We start from the raw sequence: 20521 nt of genomic DNA on the forward strand, positions 1-20521 counted from the left end.
CTGAATGCTCAGATCAGAAAGAAGTTTCACAGAATGCTTCTGTGTTGTTTATATTTGAATATATTCCTTTTTCCACTACTACGCTCTTAGCGCTCCAAATGTCCAGTTGCATTTTCTACAGAAAGATTGTTCAGATCTGCTCAATCAAAAGTATGGTTTAACTGTGTTAGCTGAATGCACAGATCAGAAAGAAGTTTCACCGAATGATTCTGTGTAGTTTATATTTGAAGACATTCCTTTTTCCACTATTACCCTCTTAGCGCTCCGAATCTCCACTTGCATTTTCTACAAAAAGAGAGTTTCATAACTGCTCAATCAAAAATATGTTTTATCTCTGTTAACTGAATTTACAGATCAGAAATAAGTTTCACAGAATGCATCTGTGTAGTTTTTATTTGAAGATATTCTTTTTCCCAATGTAGGCCTCTTAGCGCTTAGCATGTCCAATTGCAGTTTCTACAGAAAGAGTGTTTCAGAACGGCTCAATCAAAAGTAAGGTTCAACTCTGTTAGTTGAATGCACAGAACAGAAAGTATTTTCACAGAATGCTACTGTGTAGTTTATATTTGAATATATTCCTTTTTCCACTATTACCCTCTTAGCGCTCCGAATGTCCACTTGTATTTTCTACAGAAAGAGTGTTCAGAACTGCGCAATCAAAAGTATGGTTTAACTCTGTTAGCTTAATGAACATATCAGAAATAAGTTTCACACAATGCTTCTGTGTAGTTTTTATTTGAAGATATTATTTTTCCCAATATAGGCCTCTTAGCGCTCAGAATGTCCAATTGCAGTTTCTACAGAAAGAGTGTTTCAGAAAGGCTCAATCAAAAGTAAGGTTCAACTCTGTTAGTTGAATGCACAGAACAGAAAGAAGTTTCATACAGTGCTTCTGTGTAGTTTATATTTGAACATATTCTTTTTTCCACTACTACCCAGTTAGCGCTACGAATGTCCAGTTGCATTTTCTACAGACAGAGTGTTTCAAAACTGCTCAATCAAAAGTATGGTTTAACTCTGTTAGCTGAATGCTCAGATCAGAAAGAAGTTTCACAGAATGCTTCTGTGTAGTTTATATTTGAATATATTCCTTTTTCCACTACTACTGTCTTAGCGCTCCAAATGTCCAGTTGCATTTTGTACAGAAAGAGTGTTCAGATCTGCTCAATCAAAAGTATGGTTTAACTCTGTTAGCTGAATGCACAGATCAGAAAGAAGTTTCACAGAATGATTCTGTGTAGTTTATATTTGGAGACATTCCTTTTTCCACTATTACCTTCTTAGCGCTCCGAATCTCCACTTGCATTTTCTACAGAAAGAGTGTTTCAGAACGGCTCAATCAAAACTAAGGTTCAACTCTTTTAGTTGAACAAACAGAACAGAAAGAAGTTTCACACAATTCTTCTGTGTAGTTTTTATTTGTAGACATTCTTTTTCCCAATATAGGCCTCTTAGCGCTCAGAATGTCCAATTGCAGTTTCTACAGAAAGAGTGTTTCAGAACGGCTCAATCAAAAGTAAGGTTCAACTCTGTTAGTTGAATGCACAGAACAGAAAGACGTTTCATACAATGCTTCTGTGTAGTTTATATTTGAACATATTCTTTTTTCCACTATTACCCACTTAGCGCTACGAATGTCCAGTTGCATTTTCTACAGACAGAGTGTTTCAAAACTGCTCAATCAAAAGTATGGTTTAACTCTGTTAGCTGAATGCTCAGATCAGAAACAAGTTTCACAGAATGCTTCTGTGTAGTTTATATTTGAATATATTCCTTTTTCCACTACTACTCTCTTAGCGTTCCAAATGTCCAGTTGCATTTTCTACAGAAAGAGTGTTCAGATCTGCTCAATCAAAAGTATGGTTTAACTCGGTTATCTGAATGCACAGATCAGAAAGAAGTTTCACAGAATGATTCTGTGTAGTTTATATTTGGAGACATTCCTTTTTCCACTATTACCGTCTTAGCGCTCCGAATCTCCACTTGCATTTTCTACAGAAAGAGTGTTCAGAACTGCGCAATCAAAAGTATGGTTTAACTCTGTTAGCTTAATGAACATATCAGAAATAAGTTTCACACACTGCTTCTGTGTAGTTTTTATTTGAAGATATTATTTTTCCCAATAGAGGCCTCTTAGCGCTCAGAATGTCCAATTGCAGTTTCTACAGAAAGAGTGTTTCAGAAAGGCTCAATCAAAAGTAAGGTTCAACTCTGTTAGTTGAATGCACAGAACAGAAAGAATTTTCATACAATGCTTCTGTGTAGTTTATATTTGAACACATTCTTTTTTCCACTATTACCCACTTAGCGCTACGAATGTCCAGTTGCATTTTCTACAGACAGAGTGTTTCAAAACTGCTCAATCAAAAGTATGGTTTAACTCTGTTAGCTGAATGCTCAGATCAGAAAGAAGTTTCACAGAATGCTTCTGTGTAGTTTATATTTGAATATATTCCTTTTTCCACTACTACTCTCTTAGCGCTCCAAATGTCCAGTTGCATTTTCTACAGAAAGAGTGTTCAGATCTGCTCAATCAAAAGTATGGTTTAACTCTGTTAGCTAAATGCACAGATCAGAAAGAAGTTTCACCGAATGATTCTGTGTAGTTTATATTTGAAGACATTCCTTTTTCCACTATTACCCTCTTAGCGCTCCGAATCTCCACTTGCATTTTCTACAAAAAGAGAGTTTCATAACTGCTCAATCAAAAATATGTTTTATCTCTGTTAACTGAATTTACAGATCAGAGATAAGTTTCACAGAATGCATCTGTGTAGTTCTTATTTGAAGATATTCTTTTTCCCAATGTAGGCCTCTTAGCGCTTAGCATGTCCAATTGCAGTTTCTACAGAAAGAGTGTTTCAGAATGGCTCAATCAAAAGTAAGGTTCAACTCTGTTAGTTGAATGCACAGAACAGAAAGAATTTTCACAGAATGCTACTGTGTAGTTTATATTTGAATATATTCCTTTTTCCACTATTACCCTCTTAGCGCTCCGAATGTCCACTTGTATTTTCTACAGAAAGAGTGTTCAGAACTACGCAATCAAAAGTATGGTTTAACTCTGTTAGCTTAATGAACATAGCAGAAATAAGTTTCACACAATGCTTCTGTGTAGTTTTTATTTGAAGATATTATTTTTCCCAATATAGGCCTCTTAGCGCTCAGAATGTACAATTGCAGTTTCTACAGAAAGAGTGTTTCAGAAAGGCTCAATCAAAAGTAACTTTCAACTCTGTTAGTTGAATGCACAGAACAGAAAGAAGTTTCATACAGTGCTTCTGTGTAGTTTATATTTGAACATATTCTTTTTTCCACTATTACCCACTTAGCGCTACGAATGTCCAGTTGCATTTTCTACAGACAGAGTGTTTCAAACTTGCTCAATCAAAAGTATGGTTTAACTCTGTTAGCTGAATGCTCAGATCAGAAAAAGTTTCACAGAATGCTTCTGTGTAGTTTATATTTGAATATATTCCTTTTTCCACTACTACTCTCTTAGCGCTGCAAATGTCCAGTTGCATTTTCTACAGAAAGAGTGTTCAGATCTGCTCAATCAAAAGTATGGTTTAACTCTGTTAGCTGAATGCACAGATGAGAAAGAAGTTTCACAGAATGATTCTGTGTAGTTTATATTTGGAGACATTCCTTTTTCCACTATTACCCTCTTAGCGCTCCGAATCTCCACTTGCATTTTCTACAGAAAGAGTGTTCAGAACTGCGCAATCAAAAGTATGGTTTAACTCTGTTAGCTTAATGAACATATCAGAAATAAGTTTCACACAATGCTTCTGTGTAGTTTTTATTTGAAGATATTTTTTTTCCCAATATAGGCCTCTTAGCGCTCAGAATGTCCAATTGCAGTTTCTACAGAAACAGTGTTTCAGAACGGCTCAATCAAAACTAAGGTTCAACTCTTTTAGTTGAACAAACAGAACAGAAAGTAGTTTCACACAATTCTTCTGTGTAGATTTTATTTGTAGACATTCTTTTTCCCAGTATAGGCCTCTTAGCCCTCAGAATGTCCAATTGCAGTTTCTACAGAAAGAGTGTTTCAGAAGGGCTCAATCAAAAGTAAGGTTCAACTCTGTTAGTTGAATGCACAGAACAGAAAGAAGTTTCATACAATGCTTCTGTGTAGTTTATATTTGAACATAGTCTTTTTTCCACTATTACCCACTTAGCGCTACGAATGTCCAGTTGCATTTTCTACAGACAGAGTGTTTCAAAACTGCTCAATCAAAAGTATGGTTTAACTCTGTTAGCTGAATGCTCAGATCAGAAAGAAGTTTCACAGAATGCTTCTGTGTAGTTTATATTTGAATATATTCCTTTTTCCACTACTACGCTCTTAGCGCTCCAAATGTCCAGTTGCATTTTCTACAGAAAGAGTGTTCAGATCTGCTCAATCAAAAGTATGGTTTAACTCTGTTAGCTGAATGCACAGATCAGAAAGAAGTTTCACCGAATGATTCTGTGTAGTTTATATTTGAAGACATTCCTTTTTCCACTATTACCCTCTTAGCGCTCCGAATCTCCACTTGCATTTTCTACAAAAAGAGAGTTTCATAACTGCTCAATCAAAAATATGTTTTATCTCTGTTAACTGAATTTACAGATCAGAGATAAGTTTCACAGAATGCATCTGTGTAGTTTTTATTTGAAGATATTCTTTTTCCCAATGTAGGCCTCTTAGCGCTTAGCATGTCCAATTGCAGTTTCTACAGAAAGAGTGTTTCAGAACGGCTCAATCAAAAGTAAGGTTCAACTCTGTTAGTTGAATGCACAGAACAGAAAGAATTTTCACAGAATTATACTGTGTAGTTTATATTTGAATATGTTCCTTTTTCCACTATTACCCTCTTAGCGCTCCGAATGTCCACTTGTATTTTCTACAGAAAGAGTGTTCAGAACTGCGCAATCAAAAGTATGGTTTAACTCTGTTAGCTTAATGAACATATCAGAAATAAGTTTCACACAATGCTTCTGTGTAGTTTTTATTTGAAGATATTATTTTTCCCAATAGAGGCCTCTTAGCGCTCAGAATGTCCAATTGCAGTTTCTACAGAAAGAGTGTTTCAGAAAGGCTCAATCAAAAGTAAGGTTCAACTCTGTTAGTTGAATGCACAGAACAGAAAGAAGTTTCATACAGTGCTTCTGTGTAGTTTATATTTTAACATATTCTTTTTTCCACTATTACCCACTTAGCGCTACGAATGTCCAGTTGCATTTTCTACAGACAGAGTGTTTCAAAACTGCTCAATCAAAAGTATGGTTTAACTCTGTTAGCTGAATGCTCAGATCAGAAAGAAGTTTCACAGAATGCTTCTGTGTAGTTTATATTTGAATATATTCCTTTTTCCACTACTACTCTCTTAGCGCTCCAAATGTCCAGTTGCATTTTCTACAGAAAGAGTGTTCAGATCTGCTCAATCAAAAGTATGGTTTAACTCTGTTAGCTGAATGCACAGATCAGAAAGAAGTTTCACAGAATGATTCTGTGTAGTTTATATTTGGAGACATTCCTTTTTCCACTATTACCCTCTTAGCGCTCCGAATCTCCACTTGCATTTTCTACAGAAAGAGTGTTTCAGAACGGCTCAATCAAAACTAAGGTTCAACTCTTTTAGTTGAACAAACAGAACAGAAAGTAGTTTCACACAATTCTTCTGTGTAGATTTTATTTGTAGACATTCTTTTTCCCAGTATAGGCCTCTTAGCCCTCAGAATGTCCAATTGCAGTTTCTACAGAAAGAGTGTTTCAGAAGGGCTCAATCAAAAGTAAGGTTCAACTCTGTTAGTTGAATGCACAGAACAGAAAGAAGTTTCATACAATGCTTCTGTGTAGTTTATATTTGAACATAGTCTTTTTTCCACTATTACCCACTTAGCGCTACGAATGTCCAGTTGCATTTTCTACAGACAGAGTGTTTCAAAACTGCTCAATCAAAAGTATGGTTTAACTCTGTTAGCTGAATGCTCAGATCAGAAAGAAGTTTCACAGAATGCTTCTGTGTAGTTTATATTTGAATATATTCCTTTTTCCACTACTACGCTCTTAGCGCTCCAAATGTCCAGTTGCATTTTCTACAGAAAGAGTGTTCAGATCTGCTCAATCAAAAGTATGGTTTAACTCTGTTAGCTGAATGCACAGATCAGAAAGAAGTTTCACAGAATGATTCTGTGTAGTTTATATTTGGAGACATTCCTTTTTCCACTATTACCCTCTTAGCGCTCCGAATCTCCACTTGCATTTTCTACAGAAAGAGTGTTTCAGAACGGCTCAATCAAAACTAAGGTTCAACTCTTTTAGTTGAACAAACAGAACAGAAAGTAGTTTCACACAATTCTTCTGTGTAGATTTTATTTGTAGACATTCTTTTTCCCAGTATAGGCCTCTTAGCCCTCAGAATGTCCAATTGCAGTTTCTACAGAAAGAGTGTTTCAGAAGGGCTCAATCAAAAGTAAGGTTCAACTCTGTTAGTTGAATGCACAGAACAGAAAGAAGTTTCATACAATGCTTCTGTGTAGTTTATATTTGAACATAGTCTTTTTTCCACTATTACCCACTTAGCGCTACGAATGTCCAGTTGCATTTTCTACAGACAGAGTGTTTCAAAACTGCTCAATCAAAAGTATGGTTTAACTCTGTTAGCTGAATGCTCAGATCAGAAAGAAGTTTCACAGAATGCTTCTGTGTAGTTTATATTTGAATATATTCCTTTTTCCACTACTACGCTCTTAGCGCTCCAAATGTCCAGTTGCATTTTCTACAGAAAGAGTGTTCAGATCTGCTCAATCAAAAGTATGGTTTAACTCTGTTAGCTGAATGCACAGATCAGAAAGAAGTTTCACCGAATGATTCTGTGTAGTTTATATTTGAAGACATTCCTTTTTCCACTATTACCCTCTTAGCGCTCCGAATCTCCACTTGCATTTTCTACAAAAAGAGAGTTTCATAACTGCTCAATCAAAAATATGTTTTATCTCTGTTAACTGAATTTACAGATCAGAAATAAGTTTCACAGAATGCATCTGTGTAGTTTTTATTTGAAGATATTCTTTTTCCCAATGTAGGCCTCTTAGCGCTTAGCATGTCCAATTGCAGTTTCTACAGAAAGAGTGTTTCAGAACGGCTCAATCAAAAGTAAGGTTCAACTCTGTTAGTTGAATGCACAGAACAGAAAGAATTTTCACAGAATGCTACTGTGTAGTTTATATTTGAATATATTCCTTTTTCCACTATTACCCTCTTAGCGCTCCGAATGTCCACTTGTATTTTCTACAGAAAGAGTGTTCAGAACTGCGCAATCAAAAGTATGGTTTAACTCTGTTAGCTTAATGAACATATCAGAAATAAGTTTCACACAATGCTTTTGTGTAGTTTTTATTTGAAGATATTATTTTTCCCAATATAGGCCTCTTAGCGCTCAGAATGTCCAATTGCAGTTTCTACAGAAAGAGTGTTTCAGAAAGGCTCAATCAAAAGTAAGGTTCAACTCTGTTAGTTGAATGCACAGAACAGAAAGAAGTTTCATACAGTGCTTCTGTGTAGTTTATATTTGAACATATTCTTTTTTCCACTACTACCCAGTTAGCGCTACGAATGTCCAGTTGCATTTTCTACAGACAGAGTGTTTCAAAACTGCTTAATCAAAAGTATGGTTTAACTCTGTTAGCTGAATGCTCAGATCAGAAAGAAGTTTCACAGAATGCTTCTGTGTAGTTTATATTTGAATATATTCCTTTTTCCACTACTACTGTCTTAGCGCTCCAAATGTCCAGTTGCATTTTGTACAGAAAGAGTGTTCAGATCTGCTCAATCAAAAGTATGGTTTAACTCTGTTAGCTGAATGCACAGATCAGAAAGAAGTTTCACAGAATGATTCTGTGTAGTTTATATTTGGAGACATTCCTTTTTCCACTATTACCTTCTTAGCGCTCCGAATCTCCACTTGCATTTTCTACAGAAAGAGTGTTTCAGAACGGCTCAATCAAAACTAAGGTTCAACTCTTTTAGTTGAACAAACAGAACAGAAAGAAGTTTCACACAATTCTTCTGTGTAGTTTTTATTTGTAGACATTCTTTTTCCCAATATAGGCCTCTTAGCGCTCAGAATGTCCAATTGCAGTTTCTACAGAAAGAGTGTTTCAGAACGGCTCAATCAAAAGTAAGGTTCAACTCTGTTAGTTGAATGCACAGAACAGAAAGAAGTTTCATACAATGCTTCTGTGTAGTTTATATTTGAACATATTCTTTTTTCCACTATTACCCACTTAGCGCTACGAATGTCCAGTTGCATTTTCTACAGACAGAGTGTTTCAAAACTGCTCAATCAAAAGTATGGTTTAACTCTGTTAGCTGAATGCTCAGATCAGAAACAAGTTTCACAGAATGCTTCTGTGTAGTTTATATTTGAATATATTCCTTTTTCCACTACTACTCTCTTAGCGTTCCAAATGTCCAGTTGCATTTTCTACAGAAAGAGTGTTCAGATCTGCTCAATCAAAAGTATGGTTTAACTCTGTTAGCTGAATGCACAGATCAGAAAGAAGTTTCACAGAATGATTCTGTGTAGTTTATATTTGGAGACATTCCTTTTTCCACTATTACCGTCTTAGCGCTCCGAATCTCCACTTGCATTTTCTACAGAAAGAGTGTTCAGAACTGCGCAATCAAAAGTATGGTTTAACTCTGTTAGCTTAATGAACATATCAGAAATAAGTTTCACACAATGCTTCTGTGTAGTTTTTATTTGAAGATATTATTTTTCCCAATAGAGGCCTCTTAGCGCTCAGAATGTCCAATTGCAGTTTCTACAGAAAGAGTGTTTCAGAAAGACTCAATCAAAAGTAAGGTTCAACTCTGTTAGTTGAATGCACAGAACAGAAAGAATTTTCATACAATGCTTCTGTGTAGTTTATATTTGAACATATTCTTTTTTCCACTATTACCCACTTAGCGCTACGAATGTCCAGTTGCATTTTCTACAGACAGAGTGTTTCAAAACTGCTCAATCAAAAGTATGGTTTAACTCTGTTAGCTGAATGCTCAGATCAGAAAGAAGTTTCACAGAATGCTTCTGTGTAGTTTATATTTGAATATATTCCTTTTTCCACTACTACTCTCTTAGCGCTCCAAATGTCCAGTTGCATTTTCTACAGAAAGAGTGTTCAGATCTGCTCAATCAAAAGTATGGTTTAACTCTGTTAGCTGAATGCACAGATCAGAAAGAAGTTTCACCGAATGATTCTGTGTAGTTTATACTTGAAGACATTCCTTTTTCCACTATTACCCTCTTAGCGCTCCGAATCTCCACTTGCATTTTCTACAAAAAGAGAGTTTCATAACTGCTCAATCAAAAATATGTTTTATCTCTGTTAACTGAATTTACAGATCAGAGATAAGTTTCACAGAATGCATCTGTGTAGTTTTTATTTGAAGATATTCTTTTTCCCAATGTAGGCCTCTTAGCGCTTAGCATGTCCAATTGCAGTTTCTACAGAAAGAGTGTTTCAGAACGGCTCAATCAAAAGTAAGGTTCAACTCTGTTAGTTGAATGCTCAGAACAGAAAGAATTTTCACAGAATTATACTGTGTAGTTTATATTTGAATATGTTCCTTTTTCCACTATTACCCTCTTAGCGCTCCGAATGTCCACTTGTATTTTCTACAGAAAGAGTGTTCAGAACTGCGCAATCAAAAGTATGGTTTAACTCTGTTAGCTTAATGAACATATCAGAAATAAGTTTCACACAATGCTTCTGTGTAGTTTTTATTTGAAGATATTATTTTTCCCAATAGAGGCCTCTTAGCGCTCAGAATGTCCAATTGCAGTTTCTACAGAAAGAGTGTTTCAGAAAGGCTCAATCAAAAGTAAGGTTCAACTCTGTTAGTTGAATGCACAGAACAGAAAGAAGTTTCATACAGTGCTTCTGTGTAGTTTATATTTTAACATATTCTTTTTTCCACTATTACCCACTTAGCGCTACGAATGTCCAGTTGCATTTTCTACAGAGTGTTTCAAAACTGCTCAATCAAAAGTATGGTTTAACTCTGTTAGCTGAATGCTCAGATCAGAAAGAAGTTTCACAGAATGCTTCTGTGTAGTTTATATTTGAATATATTCCTTTTTCCACTACTACTCTCTTAGCGCTCCAAATGTCCAGTTGCATTTTCTACAGAAAGAGTGTTCAGATCTGCTCAATCAAAAGTATGGTTTAACTCTGTTAGCTGAATGCACAGATCAGAAAGAAGTTTCACAGAATGATTCTGTGTAGTTTATATTTGGAGACATTCCTTTTTCCACTATTACCCTCTTAGCGCTCCGAATCTCCACTTGCATTTTCTACAGAAATAGTGTTCAGAACTGCGCAATCAAAAGTATGGTTTAACTCTGTTAGCTTAATGAACATATCAGAAATAAGTTTCACACAATGCTTCTGTGTAGTTTTTATTTGAAGATATTATTTTTCCCAATAGAGGCCTCTTAGCGCTCAGAATGTCCAATTGCAGTTTCTACAGAAAGAGTGTTTCAGAAAGGCTCAATCAAAAGTAAGGTTCAACTCTGTTAGTTGAATGCACAGAACAGAAAGAAGTTTCATACAATGCTTCTGTGTAGTTTATACTTGAACATACTCTTTTTTCCACTATTACCCACTTAGCGCTACGAATGTCCAGTTTCATTTTCTACAGACAGAGTGTTTCAAAACTGCTCAATCAAAAGTATGGTTTAACTCTGTTAGCTGAATGCTCAGATCAGAAAGAAGTTTCACAGAATGCTTCTGTGTAGTTTATATTTGAATATATTCCTTTTTCCACTACTACTCTCTTAGCGCTCCAAATGTCCAGTTGCATTTTCTACAGAAAGAGTGTTCAGATCTGCGCAATCAAAAGTATGGTTTAACTCTGTTAGCTGAATGCACAGATCAGAAAGAAGTTTCACAGAATGATTCTCTGTAGTTTATATTTGGAGACATTCCTTTTTCCACTATTACCCTCTTAGCGCTCCGAATCTCCACTTGCGTTTTCTACAGAAAGAGTGTTTCAGAACGGCTCAATCAAAACTAAGGTTCAACTCTTTTAGTTGAACAAACAGAACAGAAAGAAGTTTCATACAATTCTTCTGTGTAGTTTTTATTTGTAGACATTCTTTTTCCCAATATAGGCCTCTTAGCGCTCAGAATGTCCAATTGCAGTTTCTACAGAAAGAGTGTTTCAGAACGGCTCAATCAAAAGTAAGGTTCAACTCTGTTAGTTGAATGCACAGAACAGAAAGACGTTTCATACAATGCTTCTGTGTAGTTTATATTTGAACATAATCATTTTTCCACTATTACCCACTTAGCGCTACGAATGTCCAGTTGCATTTTCTACAGACAGAGTGTTTCAAAACTGCTCAATCAAAAGTATGGTTTAACTCTGTTAGCTGAATGCTCAGATCAGAAAGAAGTTTCACAGAATGCTTCTGTGTAGTTTATATTTGAATATAATCCTTTTTCCACTACTACGCTCTTAGCGCTCCAAATGTCCAGTTGCATTTTCTACAGAAAGAGTGTTCAGATCTGCTCAATCAAAAGTATGGTTTAACTCTGTTAGCTGAATGCACAGATCAGAAAGAAGTTTCACCGAATGATTCTGTGTAGTTTATATTTGAAGACATTCCTTTTTCCACTATTACCCTCTTAGCGCTCCGAATCTCCACTTGCATTTTCTACAAATAGAGAATTTCATAACTGCTCAATCAAAAATATGTTTTATCTCTGTTAACTGAATTTACAGATCAGAGATAAGTTTCACAGAATGCATCTGTGTAGTTTTTATTTGAAGATATTCTTTTTCCCAATGTAGGCCTCTTAGCGCTTAGAATGTCCAATTGCAGTTTCTACAGAAAGAGTGTTTCAGAACGGCTCAATCAAAAGTAAGGTTCAACTCTGTTAGTTGAATGCACAGAACAGAAAGTATTTTCACAGAATGCTACTGTGTAGTTTATATTTGAATATGTTCCTTTTTCCCCTATTACCCTCTTAGCGCTCCGAATGTCCACTTGTATTTTCTACAGAAAGAGTGTTCAGAACTGCGCAATCAAAAGTATGGTTTAACTCTGTTAGCTTAATGAACATATCAGAAATAAGTTTCACACAATGCTTCTGTGTAGTTTTTATTTGAAGATATTATTTTTCCCAATAGAGGCCTCTTAGCGCTCAGAATGTCCAATTGCAGTTTCTACAGAAAGAGTGTTTCAGAAAGGCTCAATCAAAAGTAAGGTTCAACTCTGTTAGTTGAATGCACAGAACAGAAAGAAGTTTCATACAGTGCTTCTGTGTAGTTTATATTTGAACATATTCTTTTTTCCACTATTACCCAGTTAGCGCTACGAATGTCCAGTTGCATTTTCTACAGACAGAGTGTTTCAAAACTGCTCAATCAAAAGTATGGTTTAACTCTGTTAGCTGAATGCTCAGATCAGAAAGAAGTTTCACAGAATGCTTCTGTGTAGTTTATATTTGAATATATTCCTTTTTCCACTACTACTCTCTTAGCGCTCCAAATGTCCAGTTGCATTTTCTACAGAAAGAGTGTTCAGATCTGCTCAATCAAAAGTATGGTTTAACTCTGTTAGCTGAATGCACAGATCAGAAAGAAGTTTCACAGAATGATTCTGTGTAGTTTATATTTGGAGACATTCCTTTTTCCACTATTACCCTCTTAGCGCTCCGAATCTCCACTTGCATTTTCTACAGAAAGAGTGTTTCAGAACGGCTCAATCAAAACTAAGGTTCAACTCTTTTAGTTGAACAAACAGAACAAAAAGAAGTTTCACACAATTCTTCTGTGTAGTTTTTATTTGTAGACATTCTTTTTCCCAATATAGGCCTCTTAGCGCTCAGAATGTCCAATTGCAGTTTCTACAGAAAGAGTGTTTCAGAACGGCTCAATCAAAAGTAAGGTTCAACTCTGTTAGTTGAATGCACAGAACAGAAAGAAGTTTCATACAATGCTTCTGTGTAGTTTATATTTGAACATATTCTTTTTTCCAATATTACCCACTTAGCGCTACGAATGTCCAGTTGCATTTTGTACAGACAGAGTGTTTCAAAACTGCTCAATCCAAAGTATGGTTTAACTCTGTTAGCTGAATGCTCAGATCAGAAAGAAGTTTAACAGAATGCTTCTGTGTAGTTTATATTTGAATATATTCCTTTTTCCACTACTACGCTGTTAGCGCTCCAAATGTCCAGTTGCATTTTCTACAGAAAGGGTGTTCAGATCTGCTCAATCAAAAGTATGGTTTAAATCTGTTAGCTGAATGCACAGATCAGAAAGAATTTTCACCGAATGATTCTGTGTAGTTTATATTTGAAGACATTCCTTTTTCCACTATTACCCTCTTAGCGCTCCGAATCTCCACTTGCATTTTCTACAGAAAGAGTGTTTCAGAAAGGCTCAATCAAACTAAGGTTCAACTCTTTTAGTTGAACAAACAGAACAGAAAGAAGTTTCACACAATTCTTCTGTGTAGTTTTTATTTGTAGACATTCTTTTTCCCAATATAGGCCTCTTAGCGCTCAGAATGTCCAATTGCAGTTTCTACAGAAAGAGTGTTTCAGAACGGCTCAATCAAAAGTAAGGTTCAACTCTGTTAGTTGAATGCACAGAACAGAAAGAAGTTTCATACAATGCTTCTGTGTAGTTTATATTTGAACATATTCTTTTTTCCACTATTACCCACTTAGCGCTACGAATGTCCCCTTGCATTTTCTACAGACAGAGTGTTTCAAAACTGCTCAATCAAAAGTATGGTTTAACCCTGTTAGCTGAATGCTCAGATCAGAAAGAAGTTTCACAGAATGCTTCTGTGTAGTTTATATTTGAATATATTCCTTTTTCCACTACTACGCTCTTAGCGCTCAAAATGTCCAGTTGCATTTTCTACAGAAAGAGTGTTCAGATCTGCTCAATCAAAAGTATGGTTTAACTCTGTTAGCTGAATGCAGAGATCAGAAAGAAGTTTCACCGAATGATTCTGTGTAGTTTATATTTGAAGACATTCCTTTTTCCACTATTACCCTCTTAGGGCTCCGAATCTCCACTTGCATTTTCTACAAAAAGAGAGTTTCATAACTGCTCAATCAAAAATATGTTTTATCTCTGTTAACTGAATTTACAGATCAGAGATAAGTTTCACAGAATGCATCTGTGTAGTTTTTATTTGAAAATATTCTTTTTCCCAATGTAGGCCTCTTAGCGGTTAGCATGTCCAATTGCAGTTTCTACAGAAAGAGTGTTTCAGAACGGCTCAATCAAAAGTAAGGTTCAACTCTGTTAGTTGAATGCACAGAACAGAAAGAATTTTCAGAGAATGCTACTGTGTAGTTTATATTTGAATATATTCCTTTTTCCACTATTACCCTCTTAGCGCTCCGAATGTCCACTTGTATTTTCTACAGAAAGAGTGTTAAGAACTGCGCAATCAAAAGTATGGTTTAACTCTGTTAGCTTAATGAACATATCAGAAATAAGTTTCACACAATGCTTCTGTGTAGTTTTTATTTGAAGATATTATTTTTCCCAATAGAGGCCTCTTAGCGCTCAGAATGTCCAATTGCAGTTCCTACAGAAAGAGTGTTTCAGAAAGGCTCAATCAAAAGTAAGTTTCAACTCTGTTAGTTGAATGCACAGAACAGAAAGAAGTTTCATACAGTGCTTCTGTGTAGTTTATATTTGAACATATTCTTTTTTCCACTATTACCCACTTAGCGCTACGAATGTCCAGTTGCATTTTCTACAGACAGAGTGTTTCAAAACTGCTCAATCAAAAGTATGGTTTAACTCTGTTAGCTGAATGCACAGATCAGAAAGAAGTTTCACAGAATGATTCTGTGTAGTTTATATTTGGAGACATTCCTTTTTCCACTATTACCCTCTTAGCGCTCCGAATGTCCACTTGCATTTTCTACAGAAAGTGTGTTCAGAACTGCGCAATCAAAAGTATGGTTTAACTCTGTTAGCTTAATGAACATATCAGAAATAAGTTTCACACAATGCTTCTGTGTAGTTTTTATTTGAAGATATTATTTTTCCCAATAGAGGCCTCTTAGCACTCAGAATGTCCAATTGCAGTTTCTACAGAAAGAGTGTTTCAGAAAGGCTCAATCAAAAGTAAGTTTCAACTCTGTTAGTTGAATGCACAGAACAGAAAGAAGTTTCATACAATGCTTCTGTGTAGTTTATATTTGAACATATTCTTTTTTCCACTATTACCCACTTAGCGCTACGAATGTCCAGTTGCATTTTCTACAGACAGAGTGTTTCAAAACTGCTCAATCAAAAGTATGGTTTAACTCTGTTAGCTGAATGCTCAGATCAGAAAGAAGTTTCACAGAATGCTTCTGTGTAGTTTATATTTGAATATATTCCTTTTTCCACTACTACTCTCTTAGCGCTCCAAATGTCCAGTTGCATTTTCTACAGAAAGAGTGTTCAGATCTGCTCAATCAAAAGTATGGTTTAACTCTGTTAGCTGAATGCACAGATCAGAAAGAAGTTTCACAGAATGATTCTGTGTAGTTTATATTTGGAGACATTCCTTTTTCCACTATTACCCTCTTAGCGCTCCGAACCTCCACTTGCATTTTCTACAGAAAGAGTGTTTCAGAACGGCTCAATCAAAACTAAGGTTCAACTCTTTTAGTTGAACAAACAGAACAGAAAGAAGTTTCACACAATTCTTCTGTGTAGTTTTTATTTGTAGACATTCTTTTTCCCAATATAGGCCTCCTAGCGCTCAGAATGTCCAATTGCAGTTTCTACAGAAAGAGTGTTTCAGAACGGCTCAATCAAAAGTAAGGTTCAACTCTGTTAGTTGAATGCACAGAACAGAAAGAAGTTTCATACAATGCTTCTGTGTAGTTTATATTTGAACATATTCTTTTTTCCACTATTACCCACTTAGCGCTACGAATGTCCCCTTGCATTTTCTACAGACAGAGTGTTTCAAAACTGCTCAATCAAAAGTATGGTTTAACCCTGTTAGCTGAATGCTCAGATCAGAAAGAAGTTTCACAGAATGCTTCTGTGTAGTTTATATTTGAATATATTCCTTTTTCCACTACTACGCTCTTAGCGCTCAAAATGTCCAGTTGCATTTTCTACAGAAAGAGTGTTCAGATCTGCTCAATCAAAAGTATGGTTTAACTCTGTTAGCTGAATGCAGAGATCAGAAAGAAGTTTCACCGAATGATTCTGTGTAGTTTATATTTGAAGACATTCCTTTTTCCACTATTACCCTCTTAGGGCTCCGAATCTCCACTTGCATTTTCTACAAAAAGAGAGTTTCATAACTGCTCAATCAAAAATATGTTTTATCTCTGTTAACTGAATTTACAGATCAGAGATAAGTTTCACAGAATGCATCTGTGTAGTTTTTATTTGAAAATATTCTTTTTCCCAATGTAGGCCTCTTAGCGCTTAGCATGTCCAATTGCAGTTTCTACAGAAAGAGTGTTTCAGAACGGCTCAATCAAAAGTAAGGTTCAACTCTGTTAGTTGAATGCACAGAACAGAAAGAATTTTCACAGAATGCTACTGTGTAGTTTATATTTGAATATATTCCTTTTTCCACTATTACCCTCTTAGCGCTCCGAATGTCCACTTGTATTTTCTACAGAAAGAGTGTTCAGAACTGCGCAATCAAAAGTATGGTTTAACTCTGTTAGCTTAATGAACATATCAGAAATAAGTTTCACACAATGCTTCTGTGTAGTTTTTATTTGAAGATATTATTTTTCCCAATAGAGGCCTCTTAGCGCTCAGAATGTCCAATTGCAGTTCCTACAGAAAGAGTGTTTCAGAAAGGCTCAATCAAAAGTAAGGTTCAACTCTGTTAGTTGAATGCACAGAACAGAAAGAAGTTTCATACAGTGCTTCTGTGTAGTTTATATTTGAACATATTCTTTTTTCCACTATTACCCACTTAGCGCTACGAATGTCCAGTTGCATTTTCTACAGACAGAGTGTTTCAAAACTGCTCAATCAAAAGTATGGTTTAACTCTGTTAGCTGAATGCACAGATCAGAAAGAAGTTTCACAGAATGATTCTGTGTAGTTTATATTTGGAGACATTCCTTTTTCCACTATTACCCTCTTAGCGCTCCGAATGTCCACTTGCATTTTCTACAGAAAGTGTGTTCAGAACTGCGCAATCAAAAGTATGGTTTAACTCTGTTAGCTTAATGAACATATCAGAAATAAGTTTCACACAATGCTTCTGTGTAGTTTTTATTTGAAGATATTATTTTTCCCAATAGAGGCCTCTTAGCACTCAGAATGTCCAATTGCAGTTTCTACAGAAAGAGTGTTTCAGAAAGGCTCAATCAAAAGTAAGGTTCAACTCTGTTATTTGAATGCACAGAACAGAAAGAAGTTTCATACAATGCTTCTGTGTAGTTTATATTTGAACATATTCTTTTTTCCACTATTACCCACTTAGCGCTACGAATGTCCAGTTGCATTTTCTACAGACAGAGTGTTTCAAAACTGCTCAATCAAAAGTATGGATTAACTCTGTTAGCTGAATGCTCAGATCAGAAAGAAGTTTCACAGAATGCTTCTGTGTAGTTTATATTTGAATATATTCCTTTTTCCACTACTACTCTCTTAGCGCTCCAAATGTCCAGTTGCATTTTCTACAGAAAGAGTGTTCAGATCTGCTCAATCAAAAGTATGGTTTAACTCTGTTAGCTGAATGCACAGATCAGAAAGAAGTTTCACAGAATGATTCTGTGTAGTTTATATTTGGAGACATTCCTTTTTCCACTATTACCCTCTTAGCGCTCCGAATCTCCACTTGCATTTTCTACAGAAAGAGTGTTTCAGAACGGCTCAATCAAAACTAAGGTTCAACTCTTTTAGTTGAACAAACAGAACAGAAAGAAGTTTCACACAATTCTTCTGTGTAGTTTTTATTTGTAGACATTCTTTTTCCCAATATAGGCCTCCTAGCGCTCAGAATGTCCAATTGCAGTTTCTACAGAAAGAGTGTTTCAGAACGGCTCAATCAAAAGTAAGGTTCAACTCTGTTAGTTGAATGCACAGAACAGAGAGAAGTTTCATACAATGCTTCTGTGTAGTTTATATTTGAACATATTCTTTTTTCCACTATTACCCACTTAGCGCTACGAATGTCCAGTTGCATTTTCTACAGACAGAGTGTTTCAAAACTGCTCAATCCAAAGTATGGTTTAACTCTGTTAGCTGAATGCTCAGATCAGAAAGAAGTTTCACAGAATGCTTCTGTGTAGTTTATATTTGAATATATTCCTTTTTCCACTACTACGGTCTTAGCGCTCCAAATGTCCAGTTGCATTTTCTACAGAAAGAGTGTTCAGATCTGCTCAATCAAAAGTATGGTTTAACTCTGTTAGCTGAATGCACAGATCAGAAAGAAGTTTCACCGAATGATTCTGTGTAGTTTATATTTGAAGACATTCCTTTTTCCACTATTACCCTCTTAGCGCTCCGAATCTCCACTTGCATTTTCTACAAAAAGAGTGTTTCATAACTGCTCAATCAAAAATATGTTTTATCTCTGTTAACTGAATTTACAGATCAGAAATAAGTTTCACAGAATGCATCTGTGTAGTTTTTATTTGAAGATATTCTTTTTCCCAATGTAGGCCTCTTAGCGCTTAGCATGTCCAATTGCAGTTTCTACAGAAAGAGTGTTTCAGAACGGCTCAATCAAAAGTAAGGTTCAACTCTGTTAGTTGAATGCACAGAACAGAAAGAATTTTCACAGAATGCTACTGTGTAGTTTATATTTGAATATATTCCTTTTTCCGCTATTACCCTCTTAGCGCTCCGAATGTCCACTTGTATTTTCTACAGAAAGAGTGTTCAGAACTGCGCAATCAAAAGTATGGTTTAACTCTGTTAGCTTAATGAACATATCAGAAATAAGTTTCACACAATGCTTCTGTGTAGTTTTTATTTGAAGATATTATTTTTCCCAATAGAGGCCTCTTAGCGCTCAGAATGTCCAATTGCAGTTTCTACAGAAAGAGTGTTTCAGAAAGGCTCAATCAAAAGTAAGGTTCAACTCTGTTAGTTGAATGCACAGAACAGAAAGAAGTTTCATACAGTGCTTCTGTGTAGTTTATATTTGAACATATTCTTTTTTCCACTATTACCCAGTTAGCGCTACGAATGTCCAGTTGCATTTTCTACAGACAGAGTGTTTCAAAACTGCTCAATCAAAAGTATGGTTTAACTCTGTTAGCTGAATGCTCAGATCAGAAAGAAGTTTCACAGAATGCTTCTGTGTAGTTTATATTTGAATATATTCCTTTTTCCACTACTACTCTCTTAGCGCTCCAAATGTCCAGTTGCATTTTCTACAGAAAGAGTGTTCAGATCTGCTCAATCAAAAGTATGGTTTAACTCTGTTAGCTGAATGCACAGATCAGAAAGAAGTTTCACAGAATGATTCTGTGTAGTTTATATTTGGAGACATTCCTTTTTCCACTATTACCCTCTTAGCGCTCCGAATCTCCACTTGCATTTTCTACAGAAAGAGTGTTTCAGAACGGCTCAATCAAAACTAAGGTTCAACTCTTTTAGTTGAACAAACAGAACAAAAAGAAGTTTCACACAATTCTTCTGTGTAGTTTTTATTTGTAGACATTCTTTTTCCCAATATAGGCCTCTTAGCGCTCAGAATGTCCAATTGCAGTTTCTACAGAAAGAGTGTTTCAGAACGGCTCAATCAAAAGTAAGGTTCAACTCTGTTAGTTGAATGCACAGAACAGAAAGAAGTTTCATACAATGCTTCTGTGTAGTTTATATTTGAACATATTCTTTTTTCCAATATTACCCACTTAGCGCTACGAATGTCCAGTTGCATTTTGTACAGACAGAGTGTTTCAAAACTGCTCAATCCAAAGTATGGTTTAACTCTGTTAGTTGAATGCTCAGATCAGAAAGAAGTTTAACAGAATGCTTCTGTGTAGTTTATATTTGAATATATTCCTTTTTCCACTACTACGCTGTTAGCGCTCCAAATGTCCAGTTGCATTTTCTACAGAAAGGGTGTTCAGATCTGCTCAATCAAAAGTATGGTTTAAATCTGTTAGCTGAATGCACAGATCAGAAAGAATTTTCACCGAATGATTCTGTGTAGTTTATATTTGAAGACATTCCTTTTTCCACTATTACCCTCTTAGCGCTCCGAATCTCCACTTGCATTTTCTACAGAAAGAGTGTTTCAGAAAGGCTCAATCAAACTAAGGTTCAACTCTTTTAGTTGAACAAACAGAACAGAAAGAAGTTTCACACAATTCTTCTGTGTAGTTTTTATTTGTAGACATTCTTTTTCCCAATATAGGCCTCCTAGCGCTCAGAATGTCCAATTGCAGTTTCTACAGAAAGAGTGTTTCAGAACGGCTCAATCAAAAGTAAGGTTCAACTCTGTTAGTTGAATGCACAGAACAGAGAGAAGTTTCATACAATGCTTCTGTGTAG

This window comes from Symphalangus syndactylus, chromosome 17, assembly GCF_028878055.3.
Source record: "Symphalangus syndactylus isolate Jambi chromosome 17, NHGRI_mSymSyn1-v2.1_pri, whole genome shotgun sequence".
Taxonomy (NCBI): Eukaryota; Metazoa; Chordata; class Mammalia; order Primates; family Hylobatidae; genus Symphalangus; species Symphalangus syndactylus.